At 43.4% G+C, this 12,588-nt stretch overlaps 1 pseudogene; it reads right to left on the minus strand.

The window, feature by feature from the left end:
* Positions 1-4,376: 4,376 nt before the first annotated feature.
* LOC114116273 (U6 spliceosomal RNA) lies at positions 4,377-4,470 on the minus strand (annotated as a pseudogene).
* Between the last annotated feature and the right edge of the window lie 8,118 nt (positions 4,471-12,588).

Here is a 12,588-nt window from a genome sequence, read left to right on the forward strand (position 1 = left end):
TCCAGGCATGGGAGATAGGTGGGAACCTCAGCTGGGTTATTTTCATCACATGCCTCTCCCGACACCTCCCTTTGACATCCGTCTGACCCTACAGTCAAGTTTCACGGAATTTTTCCATGACATTTTAATGGGAAGTGGGTGTCCAAAGGGTGTGTATATGTAGATATTCAAAGGAATGAGAGAGAAAAACAAAGCTGATGTTCAAGCTACAGTCCAGTCACGGGATTACATCTCATGTATGCATTCCTTATTTGAGTGCCCTGCTGTGGATCAGACACCGATTCAGATGAGTGCACAATCATAGAATAATAACTAATGTTAGTATTAATGTTATTATTATTAATTCTCTTTCCCCACATCTCTTCTCAATATTGATTTTTCTGAGGGGTGGGCATCAGCCACTGCAGCACATTGTAACCCTCCAGGCTACAGCTCCATCTGCTGGAATACAGGGCAATTAACCAGTGCCCCACTGGTGCTTAATATAGATGCTCCTCCACATATATATCCCTGGTGGCCCAGATGGTAAATTATCCGCCTGCAGTGCAGGAGACCTGAGTTTGCTCCCTGGGTTGGGAAGATCCCCCCCTGGGGAAGGGAATGGCAACCCACTCCAGTATTCTTGCCTGGGAAATCCCATGGACAGATGAGTCTGGCAGGCTACAGTCCATGGGGTCGCAAAGAGTTGGACACAAGTGAGCAACTAACACCACACATATGAAACCATAATCATATGAAATCAAGTCTATATGATTGTGTCAGTTGTGCTGATGGACGTTATTTGTTTGTTCTCTGTAGGTGAGTGTGTGACAGAATTATGTGCGTAATCCCATCGGAGAGTATTAGACTAATCTATTGAAACTCAGTTGAGAAGGCTTTAGTGTAAATAGGTTAACTTCCCTAATATAGCCTGCACTTGCTGGGGATGAAGAATTGACCTTCCTTGCAAATGCCTTCCTCTGAGCTCGGTCAGCTGAGAAAAGCCCCAGGGTGCCTATTAAGGCCTCTGGGTGTTGACTCGAGGTAAGGAGCTAGGCATGGAGCCCTGGTGACCACAGAAGCTTATTAATGGGCTCTCTGGGTTTAGCAATCCCTCTGGGCAGTCTGAAGTTGTTTTGTGATCTCTGATTTATCCCCTCAGCTGTCTCCCCTTTCCCCTATAATTTTCCCTACACTACCCATTTCTCCCTAAATTCCCTTTGGCTCTGTACCTCTCAATTTCACTCTAGGCTTCCCAGGTAGCTCAGTGGTAAAGAATCTGCCTGCCTATGCCGGAGACACAGGAGACTTAGCTTCAATCCCTGGGCCGGGAAGATCCCCTGGAGTAGGAAATGACAACCCACTCCAGTATTGTCTGGAAAATTCCATGGACAGAGAAGCTTGGCGGGCTATAGTCTATGGGATTGCAAAGAGTCGGACACGACTAGTCACGACTGAGCACAGTCAGCTGACACGTGGAGCTCTGATCGTCTCTGCAGAGCTTTCTATGTGGCTTTCTGACTGGGGCAGGATCTCTGTTGGAAGGTGTGTGTCTCTGCAGGAGGGAGTGGAGGTGGGCAGGTGACATTTAGACACATCAGCGCTCACAGGTGGGTATGTAACTGATGCTAAATTTTAGACTGAATGGCTTCTATGGAAATGGAGGATTGACATGGGGGAGACAAGGAAAGAAGGTAGGGAGGAAGAATGTTTGAGAAGGTTGGAAAGGCCATGACCCATGGATGGGCCCATGAGCTGACTAGAATGGCACTAGCCCTCTCCACGACATCAGCTCCAGGAAAGCAGGGACTTCACCTATGTGCTTTCTGGAGTCTCCTCAGGAGTTGAGGAGGGCCTGAGAAAAGAAAGTGAAGTCGCTCAGTCGTGTCCGATTCTGCGATTCCCATGGACTGTAGCCCACCAGGCATCTCTGTCAATGGGATTTTCCCAGCAAGAGTACTGGAGTGGGTTGCCATTTCCTTCTCCAGGGGCGTCTTCCTGACCCTGGGATCGAACCCAGGTCTCCCGCATTGGAGGCAGATGCTTTACCCTCTGAGCCACCAGGGAAGCCCTGAGGAGGGCCTGACAGGCAGCAAATGCCCGATATTTGTTGAACGAGTGAATGTTATTGTTGTGAGATTGCTGTTGCCTAAAACTGCCGTACTTAGAAGTTTGTCAGTTGTGCAGTGTCTTTTAGTTGACAAATATTTAGGAGTGGCTGGAAATAGTCTGGGGAAGTAGAAATGAGCCCATTAAAGTTGGCCTTGACGGACAGACTAGGAGTTTTGAGGTGGAAGAAGAGGTTGGAGTAATTCTGGTTACAGGGAGGGGGCATTTTAGGAGCCAGACTCTACAGGATGCTTCACAAATCCTGCATCAGTCATCACAGCTCAGCTCCTTTCTAACTGGGTAAACTGGGGCAAGAGTCTCTTGTCGAATCTCTGAATTCTTCTCCTTGGCTGACTTATAAATGATTGACGTTGGGGCATTCAGACCTGAGCGCTTCTCTTTTTTCTCCTCCATGCCAATGACCCTAAACCCCATGTATATGCAGATAATCCCTTTTTTTAAAAATCTCTAATCCACATTTGGGTACTCAACTGTCTAACTGACCTCTTGGTTTGGCTGCGTGCTCACCTTTTTTTTTTTTTTTACAATCAAACTGGAACTCTTGATTTCATGTCCCATTTCTTTTTCTCAAAACCTGCTTCTACTGCAATCAACCCAGCCCAGTTCCTGGCCCTGGCATTCACCCAGAGGCTTAAGCTAGAAACCTCTTTTTAAAGATATTTTTTATATGGGCTATTACTAAACTCTTTATTGTTAAAATACAGCTTCACTTTATGTTTTGATTTTATGGCCACAGGATACATGCGATCTTAGGTCTCCAAGCAGGGATCGAACTCCCGGCCCCACTCCTGCATTGGAAGGCAAAGTCCTAACCACCAGACCATGAAGGAAGTCCCTAGAAACCTCTTTAAATTCTCCCTTTTCCTCACTTTCCTCCACATCCATGAGCAAGTCACAAAGGCTCTGTCTCAAAAAACAGCCCCTTCATCTCTTCACTGGTGTGCACTCCACCTGCTCCTCGAGCCCAACCCCATCATCTCCTGCCCTGACTCTTTCAGTAGCTGCCCAACTGGTTTCCCAGGTTTACCTCTTGCACCCTCACCAGCCTTACATGACACTAAGCTAGAGTGATGTTTGAAATTTTAATTCAGATTTGTCTTTGCACTGTTCTCATTCCATCCAGTCTTCCCATTGCATGGAATAAGCTCCGAACTCCTTGCCATTTTGCAGAGCATTTTCCATCTGCGGCCTCTTTCCACCTCACTCCCCTCAACTCCTCCACTCCCTTCCCAGCTCCTGCTTGTTCTGAAGCCTCCACACTCTCCCTTCCATCCTTTCTTGGTTGAATCCTTTCTCACCCTGAACCTCTCAGCTTAAATATCACCTAGTTAGAGATGCCTTTTTTTTTTCTGTAAAGGAATTTTTTCTTTCTTTAACTCATTAGGTCTTTTTTTGGCTTTATTTTATATTGGAGTATTGTTAATTACCAACGTGCCGCTACTTTCAGGTACGTGCTAAGTCACTTCAGTCGTGTCCGACTCTACAACCCTTGGACTGTAGCCCGCCAGGCTTCTCCGTCCATGGGATTCTCCAGGCAAGCATACTGGAGTGGGTTGTCGTTTCCTCCTCCAGGGGATCTTCCCAACCCAGGGATCAAACCCACGTCTCCTGCATCTTCTGCATTATAGGCGGATTCTTTACCCACTGAGACACCTGGGAAGCCCTAGGTTCAGGTGTGCAGCAAACTGACTCAGTTATACATATACATGTGTCTATTCTTTTCCAAATTCCTTTCGTATTTAGCTTGTTACATAATATTGAGCCGAGTTTTCTGCGCTATGCAGTAGGCCTTGTTGATTATCCATTTTAAATATATGCCTTTTAAAACCAACCCAAAGTAGTCCAACCCATCTATTACTTTCTCACACAAGACTCTACTGTTTACTTCTCAGGACTCTTCACAGTCTATAATTATTTTATTTGCTGACTTGGTTATCCCCAGTTAGGATGTAAATTACATAAGATCAAGGACCCTGTCTTACACAGTGGAGGATCTCAACCTCTTAGAAAAGTATCTGGTACAGACTTGGCACTCAGTAAACATTTCCTGAATAGATGGATGAGCTCTGGAGGCCTAATTTTTCTTTTTGAGTTTATTATTAATTTAAGGATAATTGCTTTATAATATTTGTTTCTGCCAAACATTAACATGAATCAGCTATAGGTATATGTATGTCCCCTCCCTCTTGAACCTCCTCTCCAGTTCCCTCCCCACCCCACCCCTCTAGGTGGTTACAGAGCCCTAGTTTGAGTTCCCTGAGTCATACAAAAATATGGAGTCCTTCATGAATTTGCATAGGGGCCATGCTAGTTTTCTCTGTATCATTCCAATTTTAGTATATGTGCTGCTGAAATGAGCATCCTCATTTTCTTATTCTGTGACCTAAAGGTAAAACATAAAGCCCTGTTTCATAGAGTTGTTGTGAGGATTAAATATGAAAAAATTCTAAGAGATCAATAAATGTTAGCCACTATTACTATTACCAATACTACTTCTAGTAATAGTCATACTAGTAGTATCGCTATTCTTTCAACAGCCCTTATGAGGTAGTTAAAATTATCTAGAATTTACAAATAAGGAAATGAAGATTAGACATTCAAACAGCCTATGTTAAGATCACTTAGTATGCCTTAGAGCTTGAATTTAAGAGCGAGGAGTTGGAAATGACTGAAGAGCTCATTTCTTAGTGATTAGAAGAAAGGTGTTTCCGATGGCATTACCAAGCTTTGGACAGAGGGACTCTAAGGGGAAGAGATATGTTATGCTGAGCAGGTATCTGGATATCCAAGGTTTGATGCCTAGTGAACTATCGGGGATAGAAGTCTCACTCGTGTGAGAGGTCAGCAGTTTTAGATTTGTGTATCCAAGAATATAACTTCTCCATTGTGATCATGATACCGCTATCTAGAAAGCTGTTCATTTAGTGTTGGCAGAAATACACATACACGTACTCCTTGTGGTCAAAAGAGAGTGCCAACTCCTCAGATGGGCCCCTCTCTCTTAGCTACCCTGCTCCCTACTGGAATCCCCTTCTGTTTTCTAATCCTAGATCCTTCCTCACAGCATCCTGTATCCCTTTTGGAGGCTCACTTTGTGGGCCTCAAGCATTAACTTCAGGACCCAGAAGCAGGCCTTTGAGTTCTGATGTTGTATCATGCTCGGGTGATGTGAATTTTTTAGAATAAAAAAAACAAAGTAGGATACCAAAAACTCTCTCTTCTTATACTGATGTCTTTCAAAATAGCTAAAATTGGTCTAGCACTTATCATATGCCAGGGACTAGTCTAAATACTTTAGATGAACATATAAAATGTTTGTTTTAGGGAATAAGGAAAAGAAAAGTGATGAATAGAAGAGACAGAACAAAGACTATAAGGCTGATGGATAAAGAAGATGGACAAGGCATTGTTTTATGGCTCATAGTAAAGAACCTGCCTGCAATGTGGGAGACCTGGGTTCAATCTCTGGTTGGGGAAGATCCCCTGGAGAAGAGAACTGGCTACCCACTTCACTATTCTGGTCTAGAGAATTCCATACATACATACATACATACAGGTCAAAAAACATATATAACCAACATCCCAAAGACCCATCCTGTGCTCCCTCCCTTCCCTGAGACAGAGACTATCAGGCCCAAGTTTCTCACAACCTCCATGCTATTCTGCCTCTTTGGCAGCTTCAAACACAAAAGCCACTGAATATTAGGAACCTTGGGCATTGTCTAATCGACATGCCTCCCCCTCATTTTGAGTTCAGAGGGGAAATGGCTTGTTCAAGATCACACAGAGAGTTACAGAATCTGAATCTCTTTCTACTGGTCCAAGGGGTCACAAAGAGTTGGACACAACTGGGCAACTTTCACGACCACACACTTTAGAATCAAGCACTTCAAGGAAGAGATGGTCAACAGTCTCAAGTTTCTCTTAAATTGGAGGAAGAAAATTAGGTTCATATTTAACTTCAGAGAAGTGTTTATGTAGAGAACTTAGAACTCAGAGTCGGAGAAGGCAATGGCATCCCACTCCAGTACTCTTGCCTGGAGAATCCCATGGATGGAGGAGCCTGATAGGCTGCAGTCCATGGGGTCGCTAAGAGTTGGACTCGACTGAGTGACTTCACTTTCACTTTTCACTTTCATGCACTGGAGAAGGAAATGGCAACCCACTCCAGTGTTCTTGCCTGGAGAATCCCAGGGACGGGGGAGCCTGGTGGGCTGCTGTCTATGGGATCACACAGAATCGGAAATGACTGAAGTGACTTAGCAGTAGCAGTTAGAACTCAGATTACTAGCAAAATGAGGGAGGAAGTATAAACAGATGGTATAGAGAGTCTTCCACACATTTGACAGCAAACAGAAGTAGCCAAGAGGCATGATCGCTAGAGAAGATAGCGAGGTAAAGGGAAATATTTGCTCAATTTGAGAGACCTATAAATTTTGAAAGGTAGAATGCAAGAAGCAAAAGAGGTGGAAGAAGAGAAAAGATATGGAAAGGGGAGGGGAATAATGATGGGTGCAAAACACCCTTCAACGTTGATCTGAGATCAAACAAAGCTGAGGTTCTTAAGCTGGGATGTGTTATGGAGTCACTTGGGAGCCTTAAAAACAATCAGTGCATGGATCCCACCTCCAGAACTTCTGATTCAACTGGTCTGGGAGTGCCTGGGCATCAAAACATGTAATATTTCTTAATTGAGTCTAACATACAGCCAAGTTTGGGAACTGCTAATCCAGGACTCAAGAGACTCTCTCCTCTTTGAATCTGAAAATAAGAACTAAGAAAATGATGTAAGGATAGATCATTTGAATTGAAGACAAGTTTAACTGATGAAACTCACACATGTTGGCTTGGATCATCTTAGTAAAAAAAAGAAAAATTAAACAGGTGATTTGATTATCAGTGGAGTGGGAAGAAGGAAGTTTGAAGACAGAGGCTTCTCAAATAGCTAACATGAGGGGCACATGGAAGAGACTCCTGTAGCAGAGAAGTGATGGACAACATGGAATAACGATGTTGTTGTGCCTGGGTATTTGTTGAGCCAGGATTTCACACAGATTGGTCCTCTTATAGCTGGGCTTCATAGATTGATAGAGATGTATAGGGTGATGAAGGGTGATCCACGGGCTCAGGAAGGTCAAAGGAAGGAGTCCATTGACCATAGAGTCCAGTGTTGGGCTATGGTTGGTTAGGAAACAAGCTGAGTAGATTTGGACAGTGGGAGAGACAACCTGTAAGGTTGTGGTTAGAGAAAGGAACATTAGCAACCGAAATCCCAAGTGGAAAATAATCCTTCAGGATCTATACCTCTTAGTGAGCATTAAAAATATTAAAAATTCAAGTATCATGTTTCCTCCACAATTCAAGGAGGCTTGATGAAAGGAACAATGGACACAAATTCTCAGATCAATCACTAGACAGAGCTCTGCCAACAGCCAGTCCCTCTGTCCATCTTCGGGGCTCAGTATATACCAGGAAGAGGCTTACTGTGATAACTTCTCAGGATTTGTATACCTGAATCACTACATCAGCCTGTCAGGTTGCTTAGCTATACATATCACACACCAATAAAAATATCTTTCCTTACCATGAGTTTCTGTGACTCCACCCCTCCCAACATTTTTTTGATGTCTTCTCTCTCCTCCATACTCCCATCCCCCAAATGGCTGTCATAATCTTGATTTTAGAAACAGGCATCTTGAGGGGAAAAACCTCAAGGTTCCCATTTGTTTTCTAGCATTAAACTAGCAAAAAAATTTACTGGCAATTCGTTTAAAGAGGTGGAGCCTTATTAAAACCAAAAACAAGTGGCTCATGGGAAACCTTTTGTGCACTTAAGCATAACTCCTCATTTGTGTCAGCCAAAAGTTGTACTGACTTATATTGTCCTGTGTTTTAACCAAATGTAAGTATCACATAATCATTACCAGTTTCACAATTTTCTTCTTTTTTCCTGTTACTGAAAAGTTGAGTTTAAGGTAAAACTTCAACCTGCAAAGTGAGAAGGGCCAACTAGTCCTCTCTCAGCTGACCTGCTTATTTCATTTGGAATGAAACTCACTTTTGCTTTTAATTCTTTCTCCTTCTCTCCTCTCCCCTACTCTCACCTATTACCTGGAAATGTCATTCAGGTCAGAGTTCTCAGATGCAATGTGGGATGGTTATCTTCCAGACCAGGTGGCGAGGTATTTGAAACTGCACGGTACCGTGGCCGCAACGTTTAGACACAGGTGTGTGAAGGAGAAGCGTCTTATGACAGAATCTTGTGTTTAGGGCAGACTTCACAGAAATTTTGAGTTGCTTAGTTACAAGTGAGTTGGTTATAAAAGTAGAATGTGTGTGTGTGAGTGTGTGCTTAGTCATTCAGTCGTGTCCAATTCTTTGCGACCCCAAGGACTGTAGCCCACCAGGCTCCTCTGACCATGGGGTTCTCCAGGCAAGAATACTGGAGTGGGTTGCCATCTCCTTCTCCAGGGTATTTTCTGACCCAGGGATCGAACCCAAGTTTGCATTGTGGGGGGATTCTTTACTGTCTGCTCATGTATGTGGATATATATATATATATGTATATATATATATATATATATCCATCCCACTCATTTGCAAATGAAATCTACTGAAATCAAAGAAAACTTTATTTAAAAGTTACGCTATTACTAGCAATAATAACCATAATGCTTTATACTGCCACTGTGCTTCCACACACATTTAGTATGAGTTCTTCAGAACTGTGCGGAAGGGACTTCCCTGGTGGTCCAGTGGCTAAGACTCTATGTTCCCAAGGCAGGGGGACCTGGGTTCAATCCCTGGTCAGGGAACTAGATCGCACAATCCCCAACTAAAAAAAGATCTTGCATAACACAACTAAAAATCCCTCACCTCAGCCTCCAGGAAGATCAAAGATTCCAAGTGCCACAACTAAGACCCACTGCAGATAAATAAATATAAAAAAAGAACTGTGCAGGAGATGGTTGAACATTCATTCACTCATTCATTCAAGCCAACTGTCCTATCTTGTGAGAGGGGCAAAAGTCCAAACAGCCACTTTGAGCTGAATGGACAGAGAGTTTGAGGAATGGCTAGGTACTTACAGAGGCTGATTGCATCCTAGGACTCAGAGGTCAAGAAGCGATGTACAAGGCACTCAGGAGGCTCTCATAATTTATGCAAATGATTCACACTAGAGTGAACAGCATGAGATTTACTGAAACCTGACAGCTGGGCAGGAAGGATGCTATTTTAGAGCCAAGTCACCAGGTGGACATCACTGGGATTCATGTTTGGCAGCTTGCTGGAGCAACAGATTCTCACCTTGTCAAGGAGAAGGATTCATGCTCAACCACAAAATATCTAGGGGACTCCCCTCTCCCAATGCTAGTTGTTGTCTTCTATGTATCTGTTAATTGAGAAATCAGTCAATCAGCGTTCAGTCACTCAGTTGTATCTGACTGTTTGTGACCCTCTGGACTGTAGCCCACCAGACTCCTCTGTCCACGGAATTTTCCAGGCAAGAATACTGGAATGGGTAGCCATGTTGTCCTCCAGGGGATCTCCCTGACCCAAGGCATGAACCTGATCCAAGGATTGAACCCAAGGATTTACCCAAGGATTGAATCTTGGGTCAGGGAGAATCTCCCACATCTCCTGCATTGACAGGCAGATTCTTACCACTGCATCTTCTGGGAAGCAACTGAGAAACACATAATGATAAAAACCCACTAGGAATCACTAAAATACATTGTCTTAGTCCGTTCCAGCTGCTATAACAGAATACACAGACTGGGTGCCTTAAATCACAAGCATTTATTTCTCTTAGCTCTTGAGACTACAAGTCTGAGATCAGGGTGCCCACACGGTTGTGTTCTTAATGAAGTACTTCCTCTTAAATGTCCCGTCATCTGGCAGAGAAAGAGGGAAAAAGAACTAACTCTCTTCCTCTTTAAGGATGCTAATCCCATTATGGGGCTCCACCCTTAGACCTAAACCCCCAAAGGCCTCACCTCCAAATACCATCACCTTTGGGCTTCAACACATGGATGGGAGGAGGGGGACATAAACCTTCCATTCACAGCATGCACCTGCCCCTATTCCCTCACAAGCCCATGCCCTTGCCTGTTCTCCCAGGCCCTAACTGGAGATTGCTTCCTGCTTGTCCAATGACTATGGGCCAGCTCTGATCCTGGCAGACAGCCACCTTCTCTGACATCCAGTGGGATACGAACACACCTTCTCCAGCAAGGCCTGAACCCCTTCTTCCAAGTTGTCCTTCCATGGGTCCTCTTTCTCCTATGATGCCCTTTAAAGTTCTTTTTACATCTTTGCAGTTACTCTTCTATCATAGTTTAATAACTCTTTGTAATAAACATCCCTTGCTTTACATTACTGTGTGGTTTCTATCTCTTGGTTGAACCAACATTAACATAGGTTCTTTTGGAAAAGTAATGGCACATACATGCATGAGATAATCAATCCACAAACAATAGCTGGAATAGAAAAGAACTTCTAACTTTCTCACAACCACTATCTATAATCTTCCAGGTGTCCACAGTCAGTAGGTTGGGAGACCTTGGGCTAGAACTTCAGGTTGGCAGAAACAAAAGCAGAATCCTGGAGCTATTCAGAGAATGGCATGAATGCCCCGGGATGGGGTGCGGAAGCTTCAAGTGTTAGGGAACCATGTTGAGGTTCACGGTCAGCCTTGCCTCCTCCTCTTGATCCAGAATCTATGAACATCATAAAGATGAAATGTGTCTTGGATTGAAGAGGTGGGGGGAAGGGAACTGGGTCTGCTCTGTCAGGATGAGTTCAGGCCTTGGACTAGGATGGAGCCTGCAGGTGGGGGAGGAGAGGCAGCAGCAACCTAACAGTGAAAATCTGAGACAGGCTGGGGATAAAAGGGCAGAACTGACATCAGCCATCTGTCAAGCACCTGATTGACAGGTGAGCCTCTAAAGCAGGGGGTACCAGGCAAACTGCTGGAGAGTACTCAGTGTACAAGTGAAACAAGCATGCCTGGAAAACAGGTCCTCTGACTCCTAAATAGGATTCCTGTTTATCACACTGCTCATCCTAACAGGGCTTACTCTCAGGGGCAGAACAGAAGGTTTCCATCATTTCTGATGTTCTGGAACAGATTAAATAGTATAGAAATCATCTTTTTTCAGAAGATATTTATGGAATTTGCCTTTCAAAATATCCAGATCTGGCTTTAGGAGGATTAGAGTTAAGGAAATATTTTAAATTCCTCTTTGGTTTTCCACCTAATTGATTTGGTGAGGTTTTTTTAAAGCCATTCCCTGAGTCAATTTTGGTGATTTAAAATTCCTGAAAAAGACTATTGATTTTATCAAAATATTCAATTTATTTACTTAGTGTTGTAAAGAGTATTTAATTTCTATAAAGTGAAAATTGCTCAGTTGTATCCAACTTTTGCAGGCTGTATACCATCCATGGAATGTTCCAGGCCAGAATACTGGAGTGGGTAGCTGGTCCCCAGGGGATCTTCCCAACCCAGGTCTCTCACATTGCAGGGAAATTCTTGACCAGGGAGCCACTAGGGAAGCCCGAGAATACTGGAGTGGGTAGCCTATCCCTTCTCCAGAGAATCTTTCCAACCCAGGAATCAAACATTGTAGGCGGATTCTTTACCAGCTGGGCCACCAGGGAATCCCATTTAATTTTTAAGTATCCTCTATATCATCTGTGGTTAAAATCTAGTTCCCACACTAAATGATGTTATTGTGTTTTTCTCCTTTCCTTCCTGGTCACAGATGCCAAGGATTTGCTTATTCAGTATCTTTTCATAGAAGCACCTCTCTATTTTCCATGCCAATTCTATTGTCCATTTCTTTCTTTCTTTATTTCTCTTTTTTTTTTTTAATTTAATAGGAGAAGTGTTACAGGGAATCTCAGGTGCAGAGATATGAGTTAATCATGCTTCCTTCTATATGACTCACTTTTACAATTGTTCTGTACTGAGCTCTCTATTTCAGTTCTTTTATTTATTTTCTACTTTACTGTAACCCATACTCTCATTCCTTTCCTCTAAATAGACTTCTTCCAGTTCTCAGATCAGTATCTTTTCTAGAAAAATGTAATGTCTTTTAAAATTTATTTTAGCCTGTAATTTTGGAATTATTGATATTGCATGTTTCTATTAATTTCTTATTGCTGACATAACAAGTTATTTCAAACTCAGTGGCTTAATGGAGAAGGACATGGCAACCCACTCCAGTGTTCTTGCCTGGAGAATCCCAGGGACAGGGGAGCCTGGTGGGCTGCCGTCTATGGAGTCACAGAGTCAGACATGACTGAAGCGACTTAGCAGCAGCAGCAGCAGCAGCAGCAGCAGTGGCTGTTTTAAGCAAAATCATCATTTTACTGTCCTGGAGATGAGGAGTTCAAAGTTAACATCAACTACCACCTAAACTCCCTGGTCTAAAATCAAGGGGTTGCCAGGGTTGGGTTTTTTTTCCCAAAGGT

Source organism: Ovis aries, chromosome 8 (genome assembly GCF_016772045.2).
Source record: "Ovis aries strain OAR_USU_Benz2616 breed Rambouillet chromosome 8, ARS-UI_Ramb_v3.0, whole genome shotgun sequence".
NCBI lineage: Eukaryota > Metazoa > Chordata > Mammalia > Artiodactyla > Bovidae > Ovis > Ovis aries.